The following is a 12224-nucleotide window of genomic DNA, read 5'->3' as shown; positions in this document are numbered from 1 at the left end:
CCCAACTGGCCTTTGGTAGTGAGGTGGTGGATGCATGTGAATGAAATGAGGCTCGTGTTGTTGTGAGGAGCCACTAGAGGGAGACACCTGTCGTTCCTCCCAGCTGACAATGAGGCTTCACAGCTGCATTTGAAGCTGTCCTTTATTAGTCACAACTGTCTTGAGCTCAGGAGCCAAACTCACCAAAAACACTTCATCTTGGTCATGTGGTCTGTTTGTCAGGAGATTCCAAATCCAAAATTGTTGACACACAAGAGAAGAAAACACGTCAAAGTTTGTTCATTTTTATGAATCAAACTGAAAATGAACAGAAGAGTGACAATGAAAATGGATTCAAAAATAATAAATAACAATAAATAATGAATAAATACTCAGAATTTACTGGCATTTGACTGCATTTTGTGGTTAATACCTAGATAAAAGAGTAACATATATATTCTATACATGTGAGAAACGTACATGGCTTTGGACAAAAGCATTTGCTCAATGAAATTGTAGGATTGTAGAATTCTATAAATGTATAATATAATTGTAGAAATGCTCTCTATCACCACCCCAACGTCTGTGCCAGGGTCTCTGGCCAGTTGTCAATGGCTCCTATCACCTGCCCAGGATGGATCAAGCTTGCTTGTCTTTGAAATTCTGCACTTATTAGAGACCTGGAAACAAAGGAATGCTGAAAAAGAGAAAATAGGACCTCACACAAATGGGCTTGTGACACAATTTTAAAGAATTGTGTCAATGTGAATCTTTTACAAATGTGTGTGTGAATGTGGTTGTTGTGGCCGAGTGGTGAAGGCGATGGACTAGAAATCCATTGGGGTCTCCCTGCTCAGGTTGGAGTCCTGCCAACAACGTTAAAGTGTTGATGTTCTGGAGGAGACAACATCTGATCTTTGTTAGATCCACGAGTCAAAGGTTTTCTTTAAAGTGCTGCAGCAGCTGAGGATGAGGGAGAGACAGAATTTCAAACCATCTTATGGAGGACATTTTGAAAAATGATTCCAAATCCGAAGTTGTTGATACACAAGAGAAGAAAACACGTCAAAGTTTGTTCATTTTTATGAGTCACACTGAAAATGAACAGAAGAGTGACAGTGAAAATGGATTCAAAAATAATAAATTATCATAAATAATGAATAAATACTCAGAATTTACTGGCATTTGACTGAATTTTGTGGTTAATCAGTAGATAAAAGAGTAACATATATATTCTATACATGTGAGAAACGTACATGGCTTTGGACAAAAGCGTCTGCTCAATGAAATTGTAGGATTGTAGAATTCTATAAATGTAGAATATAATTGTATAAATGCTCTCTATCACCACCCCAACGTCTGTGCCAGGGTCTCTGGCCAGTGGTCAATGGGCTCCTATCACCTGCCCAGGATGGATCAAGCTTGCTTGTCTTTGTAATTCTGCACTTATTAGAGACCTGGAAACAAAGGAATGCTGAAAAAGAGAAAATAGGACCTCACACAAATGGGCTTGTGACAGAAACTAAGATAATTTTGTGAATATCCATCCTCTACAAATGTGTGTCAATGTGATTGTTGTGGCTGAGTGGTGAAGGCGATGGACTAGAAATCCATTGGGGTTTCCCTGCTCAGGTTGGAGTCCTGCCAACAATGTTAAGCTGTTGATGTTCTATGTCAGGGTGAACGTCATACCTGTGCCTGATTCAGTGTGGTGGCTCATACCTGAATTTATCCAAACCAGCTAACTTCTTAACGCCAATCTACACAGTTTCAATCATACAAACCTCAAACTGCAGTAAGAAATTTTCAATTCTCTCATCCACCAACAATCCTCATCAATAAAATCTGGAAGAAGGAACCGCAGAAAGTCTGCGGGAGAACGTAGACGAGTGCTGCCACCGACCCGTCATGGGGAAGACCGGTAACGTGGCTAAACATCAGGAGTCATGAGTTTGCTCAAAAATAATGACTTGGAGTGAGTTCAATGAGTTCATAGCCAACAATTCTCCATCAGCAAGCACATCCTGCAAAAGCAATGATGACAATTTTCCTTTTAAAAAGCAGGAACGTTGCACAGATCCAGGATCAGTGGGAACGGCTGTTTGCTTTAAACGGTTGGGGGGGAAGAGTCGATTTATTGTCGAGTCAATGTTATTTATATTGTGCCAAATCACAAAAAAAGTTATCTCAAGACACTTGACAGGTAAAGCAGGTCTAGAACCACACTCCTTCAATGAATTCATGTATGTGAAGATGTTCAACTTATGTGACAAATTCTCATGACAATGACTCCAGAGAGCCTGTCAGCGTTGACATTCCCCTGGTGTCAGTGAAGTCATGTCAACGAACCTGGGGCCTGTAGTTGGTGTCCATCCTTGATATCCTCCAAACAGGTCATCAAACTTGGTCCTCGTCAGCTTGAAGGACAGCTGGAAACGGCCTTCGTCCAGGCACAGTTTTTGGAGAAAGCGAGTTAAGAAGTTTAGAGTTCCAAGAAGCTTCTTCAGTTCGTTCAGTTTGGTCCTGTAGAACTGTTCAATGTGTCATGACTTCAGAAGCTCAAATCCTCTCTAAGTTCTAGTGAGAGTGGAAGAGATTATAAAATGAGAGAAGCAGGGCCCTCACTCAGAGCTGAAATAGCTCAGTTGGGAGAGCGTTAGACTGAAGATCTAAAGGTCCCTGGTCCGATCCCAGGTTTCAGCAGAGGAACAGCATTGACTTTACTTTCCAGTGGAGGAACTGCAGACATGAAGGAAACTAACATCTTGTCCTGTGTATTCTTATGACATTCAAGACATTTTTGGAGCCTCTTGTTGGATTTTGCCACAGAGAATCAGAGCCAATCAAAAGCATGGTGGACTTTAACATGGAGGATTGAACAAGTCAAGAAAGCATCAGTTTGACCTTCACAGGTGTTTCTTTTCCTGTCTAAATAGTGTAGAAAGAGCCTGAGTAGCTCAGACGGTAGAGCATCAGACTTTTAATCTGAGGGTCCAGGGTTCAAGTCCCTGTTCAGGTGCTGTGGATGTTCCACTTCAGAATTCAGAGTAAGGACCAGGAGGGTGGGACACAATAATAGATAGGAGTAAATGTGGAGTCTGGGTTCTTTTCTAGAATGTGTGGCCAAGTGACATCACTGACATGACTGGATGACTTCAGTCACATGACTGGATGACAGTGTAGATTCCAATGTAGAGGTTGGAGAAATAGTCTCTGAGAATCCAGCTTGAACCAACGCCCTCTTTTTTCTTCAAAAACCCAAACAGCGACCATCAGTCTCCCTCCAATCCTGTACTTGGGTTCAATGTTGCTGTTCCATTTTGCAGCAGTAGGTGTCGCTGTGATACCAGGTTCAGTTCAAGATTCCCAACTCCAGCTCATGTTGGTGACCTCAGTGGCAGGGGAAAATGGCGCTTCAGTGGATCATGTGGATCAACTCATGTCTGTCCTCACTGCTCCACAGGTCTGTCAAATGTTCTGTAAAATAGTTTGACCACAGCAGAGATGCTAGATTAGGAGTTGATGGGAGTTGTTGCAGATACCAGTGTCCAAAGTCCAGCTTGAACCCAGTTTGTGCACTTATTTGTCAAGCTAGCTGAGATTCTTTTCACTGCCAAGCTAAAGTGACTTCTGTCAACAAAGGTAAACATACAAAAGGATATTTCTACTGTCAGTTCAAGATTTTTATCAAACTCCTTTTTCATAGCTTCAACCTTCCTCTTGTGTTAGCTTTCTGTTCCCATCTCTTAAGTTAACGGGTCAGTTTTGACCCACGTCTTCAATCAGCTGTCAAATAAACTAAAAACAATTTTCTATCATCCAAGTTTTTTCCCAAGTTTTTTCAGTTAAAAAATGATCAAATGAACCTCAAGAAAATAATAGAAATATACAAATGTTGTTGTGTTTGCTGACCATTACTGAGGGGTGTTAGAACACATCTCTGACATGGATTGGTTTTATTTATTGTTTCATTTTAATATTATTAACTATTGTGACATCCATGGTGTTATGGGTCAGTTTAGACCCACATATATTTACTTCAACAAAAAGGAAAAAAAGTGTCTTTTTCAGCAACAGAATTTTAATACAAACACAAAATGAAAAGCAGAACAGGCCAGAACCCAAAATATGGATTTGCAAGGTCAAACAAACAACAACCAGTCAAGCAAATCAAACCAACAGAAACCAACTACTGGTTCAAAACCAGTAAAAAACAAAAACAGAGGAAAAGTCTCTGTGTGTAAGAACATGCATGTGTATGTGTGTGTGTTTAGATGCGTGTGTGTCAAAACCTGACACACTTTTTTTTGGACAACATGAGCCAACAGTGGTGGTGTCTATCAAAGAGGTGGAGCTCTGTCCTTCACCTGCAAGATTTCAGCAGGCAGCTCAGGTCTAGTTTTCTTCACTGTGCCACCATGAAAAGTTTCCTCCTGAGAAGTCCTTGTCCAAGGTCATAGCTGGTAAAAGAATTGTCACCAGTGACATTGGGACCCTGCAGGGGGGGGGGGGGGCCCTGGGCTCTGGTGCCGGGGATTCGCGCCGGTCCCCCGGTGGGGTCCTGCGGTGGGGTCCTGCGGTGGGGGGGCTGTGGTCGCCAGGTCACCGGGCACTGGCGGGGCGTGCTGGGGCCTGCCCTGGCGGCTGGGGCATATTTGCCCCCAGACGATGGGAGGAGGGTGGGGAAGGAAGGTTAGGTGGGGTTTGACTGGGAGGGGGGTCGGGGGGGAGGGGGAGGGGGGTCGGGAGGGAGGGAGGTAAGGGGCTGGAGAGTGAGGTAGAGGTGGATTGCCTGGCGCCTGGGACTTGCTGGCCTGGGGCCCTGCCGCTCCCCCGTGGGGGGGGGGGGGGTCGCACCCACATTTGGGAGGGGTTTGCTAACCTCGGCCCATCCTCGGGCGGGCTGGGCCCTGGCGCGGTGTCCTGGACTGCCGCCACTCCGGACAAAGGGAGGATGCTGGGGGACATCTGAGGGATGGGGGCTGACCTCCTTGATGCTGATCGAACTGGGGGCCCTGACCACGGGCTGCTGGCTGGGGGTTCAGCTGTGCACTGGGGGCCTGGGCCCTCCCTGCCCTTGCACTGCACGGTGGTGGGCCCTCTGCCCGGATCTCCGGACAGTGCCCCTTGGTGCTCCTATCTGACCCCTGGACCAGGGAGGCTAGACTCCCTTTCGGCTGGTTGCAGTGGTGACGGGGTGGTCAGCGGGGCCAGTCTGGAAGTTGGCCCCCTGCAGGTCTGGCCCATTCCTCAGCTCCTCTCATTGCCTCTCTGTCCCATCACATCATATCTTATGTATCACTAGGCCTTGAGGGGCTGGACCCCCCAATTTTAATCACATCGTAGACATTTAGGGCTTGGGGGAGTGCATGAGGATGTACTGGGAAACTCTGCCGTCTGCAACCGGCGGGACTCCCATGCCCTGGGTGCCTCCGCCAATTTTAACTACATTCTAGTCATCCACATCATCACATCTACATTCCCATGCACAACACGCACCCTGCACCATGTTGGGATGGGGGGGCAGCTGGGGCAGGGAGTGGGTCCAGTGCTGCCTCCTTTGCTAACTGCACCATTGCAGGCCTGGGGGCCTGGCCGGGGCTCTTTGGGGGAGGTGGTCCTCTGTTCGGAGGCGGTGGGCCTGGTCGTTGTGGTGGGCTGTGGCTGCCCCGCCTGGGTGTGGGGTGTGGGTGGGTGTCGGCCTCGCCGCTGGCGGACCTCTTGGGGGGCTCTGGTCGGGTCTCGGGCCAGAGGGGCCCTGTGCCCCTGGGCTCTGCTCATGCTGTGTGTGTGTGTGTGTGGGGGGGGTGCCCGGCGGGAACAGGGTCATCTCTGCCCCGTCTCTCTGTGGGTTGCTTCTGAGTGGGGGTTGCTGCTCCTATGCTTTCCTATGGGTCCTGGCATGGGTTGGGCCTGTGGCTGTTTCATGGGGAAGGGGTGGCCGGGGGCTCCCCATGTTCTGGGGGTTTCTGGGTGCTCTGGTGACCTGGTCCTGACCTACCTGCTATCCTGGACTGGGGGTGCGAATGTCCTGGCCCCTCACATCAGCTACAGCCAGCTACGCACAGCATCCAAGACAAACCGTAGCACACACACATACACATACACACGCGTATACACACGCGTATACACACATACATGCATGGAGCGCACAACTGACCCATAAACACACACTCAGAAATTTATCTTAAAATTATATTAAACCAAATGGTTTGTTTGTTTGTTTTGTGTTTTTTATTGTTGTTTCTGCTATTGCTGTTGTTGTTTTTGTCTCCCCCCTCCCCCTTGTCTTCGCTGTCCTGTCCCTGTTCTCTCTTCCTGTCCACTCCTGAGCCTCAGTCCGGTAGCTTTATCAATGAACCAATACCATTCCTAATAAAATTAAACATAAATGGCGATAGGAGGAGTTTATCAGATTCCTCCTATGCAGAATAAAACTGCTTCAGTACAACAAGGCACCAGGAACACTGATGCTGCTTGCCTCAGCTACTGAACAGGACAGGTTAAAAAAAAAATAAAAAAATAAAAAATAAACAGTATTATTTCCACCTCATACTCCTGCATATATTCAAGTGAACAGGGAACACAAATTCATGCTCAACATCTCCTGTGTATTCATCCACAGTCACTGAACAACAACCAAACCAAACAAAAGGGGGTTTGCTAGCATGGCGTGCTGAGGTAGAAAGGAGCTGTACAAACTGAGTCCTTTTACCATTTCTTTCCTGGGTGCTTCTAGCGGCGCTGTCGTCACTTCCTGTGACCGCGGGAGGAACGGGGTCCCCCTTCAGAGTAAGTTTTATATCATTATGTTACTTCCTCTTCAACATGCCTTTCACAGACCAACTCACTAACTAGCAAATTGAGGTAGTGTGGCCGAGCGGTTTAAGGGGCTGGATTAAGGCTCCAGTGTCTGAGGAGGTGTGAGTTCAAATCCCACCACTGCCATCATATCCCAGGTTACTGGAGAGGTGTGGCAGGTCTCTCACAGCCTCTCTGTGGGGGAGGTGTTGGCTGCTATATTCACTCGTGGGAAGAAAATATCCTGAACTGGAAGAGTTCTCTTCATCTTGAACTCTCCAAAACAACAATGTGCAGTAATGCTGAGCTACCTTCAAGCCAACAACATGGGCACATCCTCCCAATTTATGTAACACTGCCAGTGACCTCTGCTTCAGTGTAACGGTGACTCTCCAAACTGAAGCTGATCCAGGAGGAGACATGGAGCAGACAGGCTCTCTGATTTAATGCTGCTGTCTATTGAGAGGAACATCCCAGTTGACTCAAACAAGGCTGCTGATGTCTTCAAACCCAGGACCAGAAGAAGAATCCTCCTCTGAGTCCACAGATCTGAGCATCACTGCTCTGACAACCACGTTACCTCCTGGTTATCAGTGTGAAGTCAATGGTGAGGTAGTCAGTTGTTCCTGGTGTTTTATTCCAGAGGCCTGGTAGTTAAACACTGAATTCAATAATTTTAATTCTTTACTTGAAGTTTCATGCTGTTATGCTGGAAATGTTTGACAACTTCTTGCATGTTGGTGCCCCATCACACACAACAGGTGCACTTGTACTCTTTTCACCTCTGACCCACAAACATTCATAGTCTTCCAGTGAACGTCCAATTATCTTCTGAAATAAATGATGAATCTTTACCTGCTGAGACTCATTATCTCTGACTGTGACTAGCATGTGCTAGCAGAATACAGCAGTCCTTCTTCATTATCTGTCTTTGTCTCTGACCAGCTCTCCTGCTCTCTTTCCTCCTACCAGTCAAAGCAGACATCTGCACCTACTGATCTTGGATCTGCTGCCTGTTCCTGCCTGGTAAAAGAAGGAACCAGCACCTGGTTCTACAGGCTGAATTAACTCCAGGACGTTGGCCAGCCGTGTCAGTTGAAACCTATTTGTCCAAATAGAGAAAAAATAAGTCTGATTGTTAATGAAAGATGTCATCATGGCTTTGAAACTGTGGTTGGGGACAAGCCAACAAGAGCACATTCATGGAAGAATAGCAATAAAAACAGGAAGTGTTAGTTAGCAAGCACTCACCAGTCTTGCACTATCATATTTGGGTCTAGTGGAACAAAATGGCTGCTGCTGACTGTGCTGCCTGGTGGTGGATCACTCTTCACCATCCTCACAGGCCTTGATGGAACCAGGAACCAGGATCTTCCTGGAGAAGATCTTCTAGGGGGTCCAGGTTAAAGCGGTGCCCCAGCTGGCACCAGGATCTGACCCAGGTCCTGCATGTGAGATACTGTCAGTTCTGTTCTGCCCTGCTCACAACCACAGGCTGGTGTTGAGGCCTGCAGCAACCAGGGCCCCAGTCACCAAGTGTATAAAGGCTTGTCATTGTGGCAGTGGGAGGAGTCAAAATGAAGACAGACCAATGTGAGCAGGACGTTACTGAAAAGTAAGAAGAACCTGACCATGTTTCCTACAGTACCCAGGAGGCTTGGTAGTTGTTGAAGGAAGCTCCAAAAGCAAGAATTAGCCCCGCTCTCCTGCTCTCTTTCCCCCCAACCGGTCAAAGCAGAAGGCCGTCCCCATTGAGCCTGGATCTGCTCGATGTTCCTGCCTGTTAAAAGGAAGGTTTTTGTCGCCGCTGTTGCAGGATGTGCTTGCTGATGGAGAATTGTTGGGTGTAGATTCATTGAAGGAGTTTGGTACTGGACCTGCTCTACCTGTAAAGTGTCATGAGATAAGTTTTGTTGTGATTTGGTGCAAAATAAATAAAATTAACTTGACCAGTGTTATTTGTGGTCTTTTGTTAATTGCATGCCACATGAAATTATTTATGGTCACTTTTCTAGTGACAGTCTCACAGTGGCAAGACAAGAAAACTTTTACTTTTGATGATGACAGTTTGTTCAACACTAAACTTAATCCAGTACCATGTTGTCAAACACTGGAACATCCACAGCACCTGAACAGGGACTTGAACCCTGGACTCTCAGATTAAAAGTCTGACGCTCTACCGTCTGAGATACTCAGGTTCTTTCTGCAGCACTTAGACAGGAAAAGAAACACCTGTGAAGGTCAAACTGCTGCTTTCTTGACTTGTTCAATCCTCCATGTTAAAGTCCACCATGCTTTTGATTGGCTCTGATTCTCTGTGGCAAAATCCAACAAGAGGCTCCAAAAATGTCTTGAATGTCATAAGAATGCACAGGACAAGATGGTAGTTTCCTTCATGTCTGCAGTTCCTCCACTGGAAAGTAAAGTCAATGCTGTTCCTCTGCTGAAACCTGGGATCGGACCAGGGACCTTTAGATCTTCAGTCTAACGCTCTCCCAACTGAGCTGTTTCAGCTCTGAGGGAGGGCCCTGCTTCTCTCATTTTATAATCTCTTCCACTCTCACTAGAACTTAGAGAGGATTTGAGCTTCTGAAGTCATGACACATTGAACAGTTCTACAGGACCATTTTTGATGAATGTCTGAATCACACAAGCCTTTTTTGTTTGTCTTCTTCCCAGATGCCTCAACATTGTGTGAGCCAATAATTCCACATCTGTACCAGACACACCTCTTGTTGGTGGGTTTTCTGGATCTTTCTGTTCTAACAGTGTCTTTTGTCTTAATCATGCCACCTTCACATGATACAAACACAAAATGAAAAGCAGAACAAGCCAGAACCCAAAATATGGATTTGCAAGGTCAAACAAACAACAACCAGTCAAGCAAATCAAACCAACAGAAACCAACTACTGGTTCCAAAACCAGTAAAAAACAAAAACAGAGGAAAAGGCTCTGTGTGCAAGAACATGCATGTGTATGTGTGTGTGTTCAGATTCGTGTGTGTCAAAAACTGACAACATGAGCCAACAGTGGTGGTGTCTGTCAAAGAGGTGGAGCTCTGTCCTTCACCTGCAAGATTTCAGCAGGCAGCTCAGGTCCAGTTTTCTTCACTGTGCCACCATGATAAGTTTCCTCCTGAGAAGTTCTTGTCCAAGGTCATAGCTGGTAAAAGAATTGTCAGTGATACTGGGACCCTGCAGTCCAGTCGTCATATCCAGGACCACACTGGACATGGCCGTCTTTGTTTGTTTTGTTGTTGTGCAATGTGAGAGAACGTGACAGACCATTTTATACCAAAGACAGGCTGTGTGTGTGTGTGTGTGTGTGTGTGTGTGTGTGTGTGTGTGTAACCATGTTAAATTCTTTTAAATAAATATATTTCAACCTGCTATTATTTGTATGCTGTGTGATTTATGAAACCCAAGACTAACTAAGGTTTACATACTGCAACCTAAAGTATGGTAATGAGGAGAATGATGAAAAATCCACAAGGTGATCAGAAAATAATAAATGAAAAAAAAAATCTCTGAACATGTGTGATTGAAATATGTCAGTGGGACTGGCAGAATCTGGCTTTACCACAAAGTGTCTCATCAAGAGGTCTGTCACATGCGTCTGCTGTGGAGGGTCAATCTGTCTGTCCACATTCAGATCATTGATGCAACAACTCTGCTATGATCAAACTACTCAGGATGAAACAGACCAATGTTGACATCAAGTAGCAACTCAGCAGCTGATCAACAGAGTCCTAAGCACCAGTAGAACCTGTTCATCGTCCCTGGGTGGGCTCGAACCACCAGCCTCTCGGTTAACAGCCGAGCGCACTGACCGATTGAGCCACAGAGACTCTGAGTCTCCTGCTTTTCATGAAGAGTTTTCAAGCTAAATTTCAGAGTGTGAGGTCCACACTGCACATTTGAGGGAACATGAAGGACAGATAAGAGTCTGACTGTCATGGTGAAAGCCTTCAGCACGAGAACTGAAACAACCCCCACAATCTTAACCACCCCAGACCAAACATCATCGTCCAGCCTCCAACCAAAGGTCCATCAGTTATCATGGGAGCCACATGTGGAGTCTGGATTCTTTTCTAGAATGAGACGGCAATGACAGTCCTGCCAAGTGACATCACTGACATGAATGGATGACTTCAGTGCATCCAATTACCAAGTGCACTGCAGCAGTCCTTGTTGCTGTCTGCTGTTGTGTCACAGCAAAGTAAGGAAACAGCCTGACGGTCCTCAGGAGGAAATTCAACAACCTCCAAAGATGGAGGTGAACCTAGACCTGCTCATGTTTGCTGTCCTTGATGAACTTGGGCGGTACTCTGGTGCTGGGATGAGGTCATGGAGACGATCCGGGAGCAGTCCTGATGTTAAATGGACAAAATGTGTCAACATGAAATAAAATTGGAAACCTATTTGAAGCCTTATTTTGTTTTTGATGGACATTTTTTAAATCTCTAATGACTTGTTTTAACTGAACCTACTGGATCCTGTGGTGCCTGATGAGGAGACAACTTGGGTACAAAGTTGAAGAGGAGGGTTTTTGGAGGGGAGGGGATTTTTTTTTCCAGTGTTGTAAATCAAAATAACTACAACGACATGATAGAATTTTCTCAAAATGTCCTGACTAAGATGGATTCCAAACCAAGGGACTAAACCAAACCAATTCCTACTTAACCCTAAGCTCCACCTCAGTTCCAGATGAAACTGGTTGAACATGGAACCGTCCCACTTGGAACATTTCCATCACCTTCACCACCACTGGAGTATCAACAAAGATTTTGGTCAACACCAGAATGGTTGAGACAAGACAACATGCTACCAATCCTCTCTCTCTCCCTCATCATCAGCTGCTACAGCCCTTGAAAGAAAACCTTTGACACATGGACCTACAGTAGGAGCAGATGTTGTCTCCTCTGGAACAGCAGTTTAACGTTGTTGGCAGGACTCGAACCTGCGCGGGGAGACCCCAATGGATTTCTAGTCCATCGCCTTAACCACTCGGCCACAACAACTACACGCCCATGAGCATGAGTAGAGGATTGATATTCAACATTTCATCTTCATCGAAGCACAGTCGATTTTTTTAATCTTCTCACAAACACAAACTATTTGTGTGTGTGTGTGTGTGTGTGTGTTGTTTACCAGCAAGATGAAAACTGTTGTGGTATTTGACAATTCTACAATTCTATTGTTTTTGAATGAAAATCCTGTGAAGGAGAATCATTGAGACATCCTAAAAATGGCTGAGGTCTGCTGAGCTGCAGCAGGTCTGAGCTGCTTTTGATGCCCAGATGATGAGGAGGCAGTGAATGTTGGGTTTGGTGGAGCTGAAAAAAATGCTGCAAGTGTTGAGAGGTCTACTGGTGTCCAGGACTTCCTCTCCAGTTCTCAGCTTCTCCCTGCAGTTCCCACAAACACCACAACAGTCCTGGAAC

At 45.9% G+C, this 12224-nt stretch overlaps 3 non-coding genes across 3 annotated transcripts; 2 read left to right on the top strand and 1 right to left on the bottom strand.

The window, feature by feature from the left end:
• The first annotated feature begins 2609 nt into the window (after positions 1–2609).
• trnaf-gaa (transfer RNA phenylalanine (anticodon GAA)) lies at positions 2610–2682 on the top strand. The gene has a single exon. It is a non-coding gene; the product is annotated as a tRNA-Phe (tRNA).
• A 243-nt stretch (positions 2683–2925) lies between these two features.
• On the top strand, positions 2926–2998 carry trnak-uuu (transfer RNA lysine (anticodon UUU)). The gene has a single exon. It is a non-coding gene; the product is annotated as a tRNA-Lys (tRNA).
• Positions 2999–11719: 8721 nt separating this feature from the next.
• Positions 11720–11801, bottom strand: trnas-aga (transfer RNA serine (anticodon AGA)). The gene has a single exon. It is a non-coding gene; the product is annotated as a tRNA-Ser (tRNA).
• Between the last annotated feature and the right edge of the window lie 423 nt (positions 11802–12224).

The sequence above is a fragment of the Aulostomus chinensis genome, chromosome 4, assembly GCF_037954235.1.
Source record: "Aulostomus chinensis isolate RoL2024-O1b breed Wild chromosome 4, RoL_Achi_v1.0, whole genome shotgun sequence".
Lineage (NCBI taxonomy): Eukaryota > Metazoa > Chordata > Actinopteri > Syngnathiformes > Aulostomidae > Aulostomus > Aulostomus chinensis.
This window is presented reverse-complemented; position numbering and strand designations above follow the sequence as displayed.